The 12,222-nt window shown below is 35.0% G+C and overlaps 1 protein-coding gene across 8 annotated transcripts in view; it reads left to right on the plus strand.

Annotated features, from left to right (window-relative positions):
* The window catches only part of GPHN (gephyrin), a 524,662-nt gene that overhangs the window by 343,385 nt on the left and 169,055 nt on the right, over window positions 1–12,222 (plus strand). The gene's annotated exons all lie outside the window — the stretch shown is intronic.

A 12,222-nucleotide genomic window follows, 5' to 3' on the forward strand; every position in this document is an offset into this window, starting at 1 on the left:
AACATTGCATTTGATTTAATAGCACTCTGGCTCCAATGCAAATTAAAAACTTTTTTTCCCCAAAAAATCTGTGTTTCTTACACAATTGTATAATTTTCTGAGGATCTTTTCATGAGACTTCATTTGGAGCTTTTCCATTGACTGTGTCTTCTGACCCTTGTTGGAGTGTGTCAGCAGGATTCTAAATTATGTGCTGGATCCAAGTTATAGAACCTTGATGATTCCATTTCAGTTGTCAAGGAAAATATTCAATGTTAGAGTCTCATTATGGGTAATCTGGCAAGTAGATAACGTCTATTCTGAGTTAATAGACTTCTTTTAACTCAGACTCTTTGGGAATAAGTAAGATACTGTGGTTTTTTTTTTTTTTTGGTCTAAAAATAAGAAAATTAGGCAGTAAGAATCTTCACTATGAACACTATTATGTAACATCTTACAAATAATTGAGATAATGGCTAATCTCATGACCCAGGACAACACTTTGAAGGAGAACAATACCTTTTAGTCACTCAGTGCTGTCCACACATCATATAGGCATACTAATAATAGTATTTTTGTGACTGATTAGTTCAGACTCAGAATGCTTGGTCCTTCTCCTGAGTATATCTTTTCAAGATAAATAGAATTAAAATCTCTGAAATGGTATATGGTATAAATAAAATAGAACAAAAACAAAAATATTGCAGTAAATAATTTCTGGCTCTATTTAACCCCAGTCTCCTATTTCTGGGGCTTTAAAAAGAAGTTCCTAAGAATCTTAGGTCTGATTTACTTCTCCCAAGATTATTGCCATACTTTTAATTCATTTGCTATAATAGTTATGAAGGATAGAATAAAAAATACTAGTGCTATGAAAATTCTCTGTTTTCTCAGCTTTGTTTTTAATTATGTACTGTCTATTATGTGTATCTCTTCATGAAATTTCTGATTACTAAAGTTCAGTTTTTAATAATATCAATCATTAAATACTGATTGCTAAACAGAGGAGGAAATTAATATGTGTCTCATTTTTCTACTTCTTTCTTTTGAGCCAGTCCTTCTTTTCAGTCATATTCTTAAGAGAATTTGAAAAATCATCCACAGTCATCCCCAGAATCTATTCCACTGTTCTAGAAATTTAAAAGATTTTTATTAATTTTATAATTAAATAAGTCTAGATACATATGGACATCATTCTAGAAATTCCTAAAATGAGTCTCATAATGTATGTATGTAGTGCCATATTCTTCCCTAACCAGTCATAGGAAGTGATATTATTTTTCTTTCAATGAAACCAAGACCAGAAAATTAGACTTGCTAAGGTCTATATGGTAGGGTGTTCATGTTAGATTAGGTTTATTGAAAGCTCTGTGCTTTGAAGATTGGGTTCTCATGACACTCCAGTTTCTTCAATACCTATCCTGCAAGGAGGAGTACATAGTAACTAGTCTGAGTGTCCTCACCTTTTGTTTAATTTCACTGTGTCACACTTTGTCCTACCTTTTTTCTGAAAAGACTGAATATAAAGTATATCATCCTAAGATTCCTGTTAACTGGAATAATAGGCAAAAAAATTTTTTTTAATTGTCAAAAGGCAAATAATGGTATCTTCTCTACAGAGTTCAGCTAAGAAAAGATACAAATCAAATCTCGGCTGAATGTTCAGGTTTTCTCCTTTCCTGTTAATTCCCCCAGAATGCTTTAAAATAATGGCTTCCTAGGTGGCTCAGTGGTAAACAGTCCACCTGCCAATGTAGGAGCTGCAGGAGACACAGGTCCAATCCGTGGGTCAGGGAGATGGAGGAGGTAATGGCAACCCACTCCAGTGTTCTTGCTGGGAGAATCCCATGGACAGATGAACCTGACAGTCTACAGTCCATGGGGTTGCAAAAGAGTCAGCCATGTCTGAGCACACCTTAAAATATGCCTTGTATGTTAAAAACTGTTACTTAGAGATAAAGTTATTCTCAGTACCATAGGCTGTATCAACAGATTTTGTTTCTAAAATGAAATAAATTGGCATATAGTGACCATTTCATTTTGTGGAAATTTATTATTTCCACAGAAGAGCAAGTATATGAGTGCTTTTTAATTCATTGAAACATTGCTAAATATTTCAGAGAGATGAAAGATTCAGAACCATGTCACCACTTAAATATTTAATAGTTGAAAAAGGTGAGATCATTCAGAAGTTTGGGATAAGGATTTAATTAAATCAGTGCTTCAACTGGTATCATCTATATGATATATTATGTTTTTTAGAGGAAAGAACCCTGTGTTTTTATTTATTACATATAATCAATGATATAAAGTTGAATATTCTATTAAGCAATTATTTTTAGAATAGTTTTGTTTTTATTTCTCATGTGAAACCATACTTTTTTATTTTACATGGATTCTTCTATAGCAGAATGTAGGATGCACTTGATTCTTGTAAATTAAGAATGTATCATCTTTTTCTGTACTTTGTACAGAGCTTAAGTATTCTGAACTCTAAATTTGTTTTTAGTAATTTTAATAATAATAAAATTATCATCTTGAACCCTGGAAAGAAGCTTAAATGTTAAAACATTCAGAAAAAAAGTAGATAAGTGCTTACGAAATAAAGACAAAAAAGAAATGAGAGGAATAAAAATACCTCAAAGCCACAAATTTTGTGTTTTAAGTCAGTCCATATAATACCCTGGTAAATTTCCATTCATCTACAAATATATACAGATAGGTTTGGGGTAATCAAATATGTTAATTTTTTGAAAGACTTTAACAAACAGTAGAAGGGAAGATGCCTTATGAAAACAGATTTACTGGCACATCAGTGTACTAAGAAGAAAGATGATGAAGTAGAAGGAATATGATGAGTACTTGCTGTGCTAACAAAAAAAAAAAGATGGTATTATTTGAAGTGGAAAAAGTTAAGGGAGGAGATATCACATAAAATAAGACTATTTTTATTAAGAAAAATGTTTAAATCAAGTCAGAAAGCAATGTCTTTTGAAGAATAGTTTTTCAATGTTTAGTAATTTCCTGAATGCTGAAATAAGACTAGTATGAAATAGGATAACAAATAATGAATTAGATAATTGTGATTTTACAGGCCTTTAAGATCAGTGTTTTGATTCCAGCTTTAGTTCTAAACTAACACTTCTTTATATGTTGGTGAATTGTCTTCGGGATATTTTCACTTTTCTGTTCATTAAATTAATGCTATAACTCAGGGGTCAACAAACTACAGCCCTTGGGCCAAATCCTGTTTCTCTTTTGTGGGTCCATGACCTAGGAATGATTTTTGCATTTTTAAATGGTAGTGGGGGAAGTCAAAAGAATATTTTATTGTAGCATGTGGAACATTATATGAAACTAAAATTTCAGTGTTCAGAAATAAAGTTTTATTGAAACACAGCCACACTCTTTCATTGTATGTAATCTGTGGTTGCTTTTGCACAACAGCAGAGTTGAATAATTGCAGCAGAGACCATATGGCACAGAAAGCCTAAACTGTGTAGTACTATCTCCCTGTTTGCCAAGACCTGCTAAAACTGGTTAGAGTGTCAAGATGACATTGACAAAGAGATTGTTATAAAAGAGTCTGTGTGAAATTATTTTACAGGTTGAGAAAAGGAAAGTTGCTTATTTTTTCTCAGGATGGTTATAGGTCATTCTGCATGGAAGCATACACTGAAAAGAGTTGATCCCCTGAAATTTCCTACCTTTACATTTTTATTCTTCCTTTTTATATTATTTTTTCCAGCTGCTCTCTCTTCACATGCCAAACACACGCACCTGCACACTAAGTAAACTCACCATGAAATTACATTAAACCCTTCAAATATAGAACTGTCATATGGAGAAAGTACAGATTATTAATTCCTCTTATCTGGGCGGGGGGTACCCTTACAAAGATTTAAAGATAAATTGCATTCTTGCTCTTTGAACTGTTTTAAAATGTGTTTTTAGAGTATTTTTGCTGCACACATTACATTTTTCTGTTTATTACTTCCTTGTATCTTAGTAAAGATATTTCCTCTGAAAACCATGATCAACTTTTGATTTCTGCTAAATTTCTTAGTTGACCCCACATAAAATCGTAAGTTCTATAGGAAATTTCATACAACTAGGAAAGACACTCTAATGTGATCAAGTAATACATCATGTCTTAATATAGCATTTAAAAATCCTTAAGTGTTTACATTGAATCAACCTGCTTTGATTGAGATAAGGAAAAACAGCTGGACCATTAGTCCTTAGATGAATAATCTTTAAGTAGCTTTTAAATGAGTAAACATCAATTTGTTTACGTACTCTTTCTTTAAGCACATTTCAATGTTTTTTGGTTCTTGTATGTAGAACATTGTTTGGGCCTCCTAAGTCTTCCTTCTTTGACATTTACTCACATTAATAATAGGCATTTATTTACTATTTAATTTATAGCATGTAACATCCTGAGTATCTTGGTAGGTAATGTTTTATAATATGACCAGGTTACAGTAATGATAAAGATGGCAGTAAATAAATTTTAAGATTATCTCTTTAGAAAACAGGTTAATTTTGCTTTCGCTTTATTAGCATTTGCTTAACATGTAAAGTGAATTAATTCAATCCTGAAGTTTCAGTTCTGCTGAAAAATAGCAAAAACCTTTCTTGTGCTTTGAACCATCTAATACTTGTAAAATTGCCTACAGTAGCCTAAGACATCACTTGAAGTGGAAGTGACACATCTGTGAGGGATTTAATGCTTATTATGGAATTGCCCTTCTCAGAATTGACTTTAATACAAAAATACGATGTTAACAAAAGATCTCCTTGACAAGTAAATTTCCCTAATAATTGAAAATGGAGCAGTGAGAAGGAAAAAAAAGACAAGACTCAAGCTATTTTGAAAGATAAAGTTTTTCAGTTTTACGGGTATAGTTATAGGAACAGAACAAACATGCTGAGGAAGGGTTTCTTAGAACTAGTATCCTGCTAAAGAAAATTAGATGTGTGTGTGGCCGAAAGAAAGGTTAAATTTCTTAATATGCATAGAATTTATCATATTTTAGAAACTACCTCTTAGTAGCTCATTAATTGGCAGTGATACAATTTATCATAAATCTTTGTGATGATAAATGTAAAGTTTTCTGAATGTTAATTCACACAGTTCAGTTTTTGAGGATAGGGAAAAAAGACTTTGTATATTTACTCATTCAACAAACCGTTATTGAGTGCCTACTATTACATTCCACTGTGCTTGGTGCTGGAAATATACTAAAAGAACAAATCACATAATGACATTTCTTGATTTCTCCATGGTGCCGTCTTCTGTTCTTTATTTTCCCACCCTAACTTTGTATTTTGGAACTTCATAAAGAGTATGCAACTAGAAAATACATATTTAAGTGTTTAACTCACATGGCATTATGACAGCATAATGAAAGAAGAAGCCACAATATTTAACATGACATGCAACAACCTAGAAAGTAACAACAGGGCAGAAAATTAGAAAGTCAATGTCATAAAAAAGTCACAAAAAAATCAGTGAAACATTCTGATAAAAGATGGGTCTAAAGAGTTTTGTGTTCAGGTTTTTAAATATCTTTTCGTTATTGCTATTGGCTTATTTGTTTATTTAGATTCAGTACTACAGAATGGATTCAGTAATGAGAATGGAATAGTAGGAAAAGGAAATCAGAATGAGCATACTGAGCTGGCTTTGACAGCTTCTTTCAAGAGTAATATGAAAATGTACAGTAGAGTCATTCTGTACATACTCTCACATGTAGTCTGCTAACACTATGACAGTGCGATCAGTGTGGTACGGCAGGAAAAAGTAATCAGTGTTCCACTTCCCTGTTAACCTTACCTGAGCATCTTCTCAGCAAGACCAGACCAGATTCTAACTGGGGTAGTCCTCTCCGTCATGGATATTTTTTTAAAGCCAGGTATTTTTTTTTATCACAAGGTTCTCCTCAAATAGTATGAACCTTGAGATTTCAAGCTCAAGTGTCTGTTTTTAAGACTGTTTTATTATCTGGCAAATTTGTTGGTGATGGAGCCTCCTAAACTTCTGAGACACTTACTGTGCTACAACTTCCTCTTTAACAGTGTTTTCTTTTCCCCACTGCAAAACCAGGCTCGGCTTCCCTCGTGTTCATCTACCTATAGTGTATCTGAGGTATACTTTGCACGTGTTTTCTTACATGGTCAACAACATGCTCGCCCTCACCATTCTTCTTTTATTTTCCTTTTGCCTTAATTTATTTTGCCTTGCACTTCGCACTTGGCTGAAAGGGATGACGGTACCAAAGGGAAATAGTTAGCTGTTAATTTTAAGGGGAAATTTGTATATTTTCATACAGTACTTTTTTCTGAGTAACTTTATTCTGGCAGTCACTGTATCATATTGAAATGGTTAAAGCCTAAACAGCCAACTTGATTGTTGCCACCTTAATTCCATAAAGATTCCTTTGAACTGGGTAATTTGTTATTAAACCGTTATTGGCTATGACAAAGATTCCAGTTTGCAGACTTGTATAGGTCTGTCTCTGGTAGCTGAAGATTTAGAATGAATTAGTAAAATCTTGTCCCATTAATCATAGAGGAAGGCATCCAAATTGATTATTAAATGAGAATTTCATATGATTCCCCTATTTTTATATAAAATAGAAGATTCACTCCCTTTTAAAAAACTGATTAGGTTATTCAGGAAAGTAGTCTCCTTGATGCTTATATAAGGTTTGTACAATCTAGGGCTTCCCAGGTACCTCAGTGGTAATGAATCTGCCTGCCAGTGTGGAAGACTCAGAAGATGCCGGTTTGACCCCTGAGTCGGGAAGGTCCTCTAGAGGAGGAAATGGCAATCCATTCCAGAATTCTTGCCTGGAGAATCCCATAAACAGAGGAGACTGGCACGCCACAGTCCATGGTGTCACAGAGTCAGACACAACTGAGCACACACATACAGCATCTTAAAATCTAGAAAAGCTTATCACTCGTGAGATCCGTGTTCTTTTAACAGAGTATTTTATGTGAACTTTGACCTATGTTCTTTGCCTTTTTAGAGATTTAATTTCTTACTCTTATTGTGTTAAACCATAGCATAAATGGGTTTTCTAGTTGTATAAGCCACAGTCATGGAAATTTTTAACAGACTTTGAATATCCTTTCAGCCTACTGTTCAAAGCAGGGGCACTGTTGAATAGCTAAGAGAAAAGAGTATATGTACCTCAAAATATGATTAGTAAATAACAGGACTTTTAATAGCCTGTGAATTTTTAAGATCTTAACTTTTTACTTTGCAGACATAACCTATTTCTACATGTATTTACTTTGTGCAGGCTATTATAGTTAGTATATGCAGGCCAGTATTGTCAACTTAATTTCTGATTGCAGAAATATTATGTCTGAATGTCATACAAAAAACAGAAAGATGGCACTATCTAAAATACCAGGTAATGTATACAGACCACAAGCAGAAAATCATCCTTTGACTTTAAAACTTTATAAATAGCCTTGCAAAGAATGACACTGCTAAACCCGTAGCTTCACAAAGATTAATTTATTGAGTCAGTAGAATTACAGCCATCTTCTTTAATTTTTTCCTTTGCAAGTTGCAGCTGTTACAGATTTTTTTTTCCTTCTTAACACTGATTTTTGGAGAATTGATTTTTTCTTAAAATGTGTATTTGTAGAGAGAAACAAAGTAATGAAAAGCAAATGAATTACTTGTGATATTAGTAAAGACGTTTGAAAGAGAGGATTGGTACCATCTCATCACCACATTTCCCATAGGTCTTAATCCCCCAGGATTATGATTCCTAGTGTAAAAAATATATAACCCATTTCTTTCTGCCACTTCATCCAGGCAATTCTCCATTCCCCATGAGAGTATTTGAGAAGCCTGCCATTGGCATCATCTCCAGTCACAGCCTACAGCATCCACCAGGGTATCACTTTCTCTGTGACAGCACGTGTGCAGGAGGGCTCTCGGGCTGGAATGCACAGCTGGTTTCTGGGGGGATGGGATTGTGTATGCTGTGGCCTTTGCTCCATAGCACTCCGCTCTGAAATGAGTTCTGGCTTCACTTGGGTTTGTTTTTTTTTCATTACGACACATGAGATTTATTTACTTGTCATGAAGTGTGTTTCTCCTTTTGTCATTTGTGGCAGGGTTCCTACATTTCTATACTCAGTGCCCCATCTCTGTGGACTCCATGGGTGGTTTTATGTTTCTCTTACTCATGTGACAGTCTGATTAGTGTTCATCTCCTTTATCTCATCTCAATCTTCACTACGGTTCTGTTTGGAGAAGATATTATTGTCACCTCATTTTGCAGATAAGGAAACTGAGGCTCAAAGAGGTTAAATATCTTGCCCAAAGTCATAAAAGCTGCCAGATGAGTAGCAGAAATTGTTTTGTCTTAAATACAGTGCTTTTCACTTTTCAGGATTATTAAAAATCATCAACTCTCTGAATGGCATGCAGTAGTCTTGTATTTTCACAGTATATATTTACTTGGTTCAGGTTGATTATGTAGTTTTGGATTTTGTCTTATCAGAAGATACAGGTGTATCTATAAAATACAAAACTTGAGTTTAAGGAAGTATTAGAAAGCCATTCCTTTCTATAATTTCTTATTTTTCTTGTATTTATTCATTTAATAAATATTTGTTGAGCACCTGCTATGCTATGCTTAAATACAATCTTCTAGCTATTTCTTGATCTTTGAAATTGGCTTGACATTTAAAATGCATAAAATATTATGAATATAATGAGATCGGTGGCTTCAGTTGCACACTATTTTTCATCCCTTTAAGTCAAGTTAAAAAAAGGGGAGATGGAGCAGGGGGAACTCACTTCCATATTTCTAACTAACATTCAGTTTTTTCCTGCAGTGTTCATTTTTTATAAATCCTTTGGGAAAAAGTGCTTTAGAATTCCCTTAGCTTAAACCAAAGCCAGAATTAGTACTATTTCTTGGTAGAAATGGTGTTCTTTCTGATTTATTTGGAAAATTGAAGTATATACTAGATATAACTCTTTGTGATTTGTAACAGTATCTAAACCCCCCCCAAAAAAATTGAACCCTGTAAAATCTTATTTTTAGTGTCTTAGATTTCCCAGTAGTGAGATTCATTTAGATAATTTGAGATTTGAAGCTAAATTGATTTTTCCTGTTGAGTGGACAGAGACTGAAGCTTAATTAATTGTTTTTACTTAATGCTTAAGAACTTTTAGGGAACTTCCCTGGTGGTCCAGTGGTTAAGACTCCACACTGCCACTGCAGGAGGCACCAGTTCAATACCATCCTTAGGGAAGTAAGATCTCACACACTGTGCAGCAAAAAAAAGAACCTACCTAAAGAAAAGGTGACATTTTTAAGTTGTAACCTGCTAATATGCAAAACAGTTGCTGTTGGACCTCTTAACCCACTATTAGTGTACCAATTCTGATCTAAACAAGTCTTGACAGTTTGGAGTTCTTTTGGACAATGAAGCTCCGTATACTTCTGGATCAATCTCATAATCAACCATATTTATTATTATGATGGTCACCATCCATCATCATTATTATTACTTCTACTTATGATATTTTTCCAGTAGTCATGTGTGGATGTGAGAGTTGGATATAAAGAAAGCTGAGTGCTGAAGAATTGATGCTTTTGAACTGTGGTGTTGGAGAAGACTCTTGAGAGTCCCTTGGACAGCAAGGAGATCCAACCAGTCCATCCTAAAGGAGATCAGTCCTGAATATTCATTGGAAGGACTGATGCTGAAGCTGAAACTCCAATACTTTGGCCACCTGATGTGAAGAGCTGACTTATTTGAAAAGACCCTGATGCTGGGAAAGATTGAAGGCGGGAGGAGAAGGGGACGACAGAGGATGAGATGGTTGGATGGAACCTCAGTGGTCATGATTTGAGTAAACTCTGGGAGTTGGTGATGGACAGGGAGGCCTGGTGTGCTGCAGTCCATGGGGTCACAAAGAGTCGGACATGACTGAGTGCTGAACTGACTGACTGATGATAGAGCACTTACTTTGGTCAGGGAGCATTCTAGGAGCTTCATGTATGTTACCATTACATCACTATATAGTAACTACCTTGGCACCAACTCCTGTTTACAGACCACATCTCTCTCCAGAGTTATAAGCACCTTATATGTAACTCAGCCCCCAAATCTGTACCTTTACCCACTAATCCAATATATGACACTACCCAATCACTCAAAGACTAGAAACCTGGGAGTTATATCCCTTATAACCAATCAGATCTAAGTCTTAAAGATTCTGCCTCTTTTGTTTCTTTGGAATCTATGCCCCTTGTCTCCAAAGCCACTTTCAATTACTTAGTTGGATTTTTTAATCTGAATTATTAGATCAATATCCAGACTAGTTCCTCTACCCTCATCATTTATTCCACAAATATCACTAATCCATCTTTGCACACATAACAGAATGAACTTTTAAAAATATTAATGTAATAATGTTATTCTACTACTTGAACTCTTTCAATGGCTCTCCATAACCCTTAGGAGGGCTTCCCTGGTGGCCCAGATGGTAAAAAAAAAAATCTGCCTACAGTGCAGTAGACCTGGCTTCAATCCCTGGGTTAGGAAGATCCCTGGGAGAAGGAAATGGCTCCCCTCTCCAGTACACTTGCCTGGAGAATCCCATGCACCGAGGAGCCTGGTGGGCTACAGTCCGTGGTGTCCCAAAGAATACAACACAACTGAGGGAGTGACACTTGCAACCTTTATGAACTGGTCTCTATCTGCCTCATCAACTACTCCTCTTACCACTCCCTATTGTGGTTAAAACTAGTTTCAGCCATGCTTTCTGCCATTCCCTAGTTGGCAGGATCCCTCGTATCTATGAATTATGCTGAACTTTTTCTCTGACTTTCTATCTTTTCTTCACCCAAATTATAATTGTCCCTTAAAACTGTGTTCTTACATCCCAGCTCAAAGAAATCGTTCCCGATAACCTTCCCCTATCTCCCACCCCCAACTGAGTTAGAAGCGTCTATTATATATCCCCATAGCAGTTTGTACTAAATTCTTTTATAATACTTATCATGATGTATTGTAACTGTAAGTTTTACTTTGTGAATTCCTAGAGACCAGAGGCTGCTTTTTTTTAAACCTATCATTCACAGGCTAGATTACTTTGGGGCAAACAGTAAATAATAAATGTAAGTTGAATGAATGACATTAATTATGCCCTAATTGCTGTATCTATAATAATATTCACTTTGTTATTAGATTATTAAACTCAGCTGGGTAAAGACATTGATTTACTTTCTTTATCTAGCACACAATAAGCTTTTAATAAACACATATTAACCAACTCATGAATTACATCCCAGTATCGAGTATCTCATTATATATGTATCAGATGTTCCTAAGATCTGTGTGCATTTTTCTAATTCCCTGAAGCATATATTAATCTAGGTCAATGCTTTTAAACTATTTTAATTCTATACTGCCTGAATGTTCCTACAGTCTACGCTAATATTTCATTTTTAAATAAATCATAGGGGTTGCTGGCACAGTTTTTCTTTAGTGTAGGCTCAAACAATATCAAACAATATCAAACAATCATCTCCATCTCTAAACTTCAGTTCCTTGTTGACCTTGAATGTAGGAGGAGGAAAGAGTCTCATAAGCTGTACATTTGACTTTCTTGCCCTGCTGTTGAAACTCGAAGTTTACATAGAGCAATGCAGCTTTGTTCTCTGTGACCCCAATCAGTCTCCTTGACATCCTGTTTGAAAAACACTGAGAACTAAAAGTCTGTGAAAAATCACACTGTTATAAGTTCAGATGGGAATCAGAATTGGTCCACACACACACACACACACACACAAAATAGAAAGCTGAGGTTTATTGTTAAGTCAGTAAGTATTTCTTTTTTTTTTTTTCCATTTATTTTTATTCGTTGGAGGCTAATTACTTTACAGTATTGTAGTGGGTTTTGCCATACATTGACATGAATTAGCCATAGATTTATATGTGTTCCCCATTCCGATCCCCACTCCCGCCTCCCTCTCCATCCCATCCCTCTGGGGGAGACCCGTCTCATGCATCCAACCTGGGCTGGTGATCTGTTAAGTCAGTAAGTATTTCTTAGTTAACTTTCAACAAAATTGTAGTCAGAATCTAATGTTGTTGATTGATAAATAAGTTGTATTCAGGCCTCTGATTAAAGCTTCTTCATCTGTTACCAAGACACAAAGGAAATATGGGCAGGCAATTTAAATCGAAAGG

This window comes from Cervus canadensis, chromosome 6, assembly GCF_019320065.1.
Source record: "Cervus canadensis isolate Bull #8, Minnesota chromosome 6, ASM1932006v1, whole genome shotgun sequence".
Taxonomy (NCBI): domain Eukaryota; kingdom Metazoa; phylum Chordata; class Mammalia; order Artiodactyla; family Cervidae; genus Cervus; species Cervus canadensis.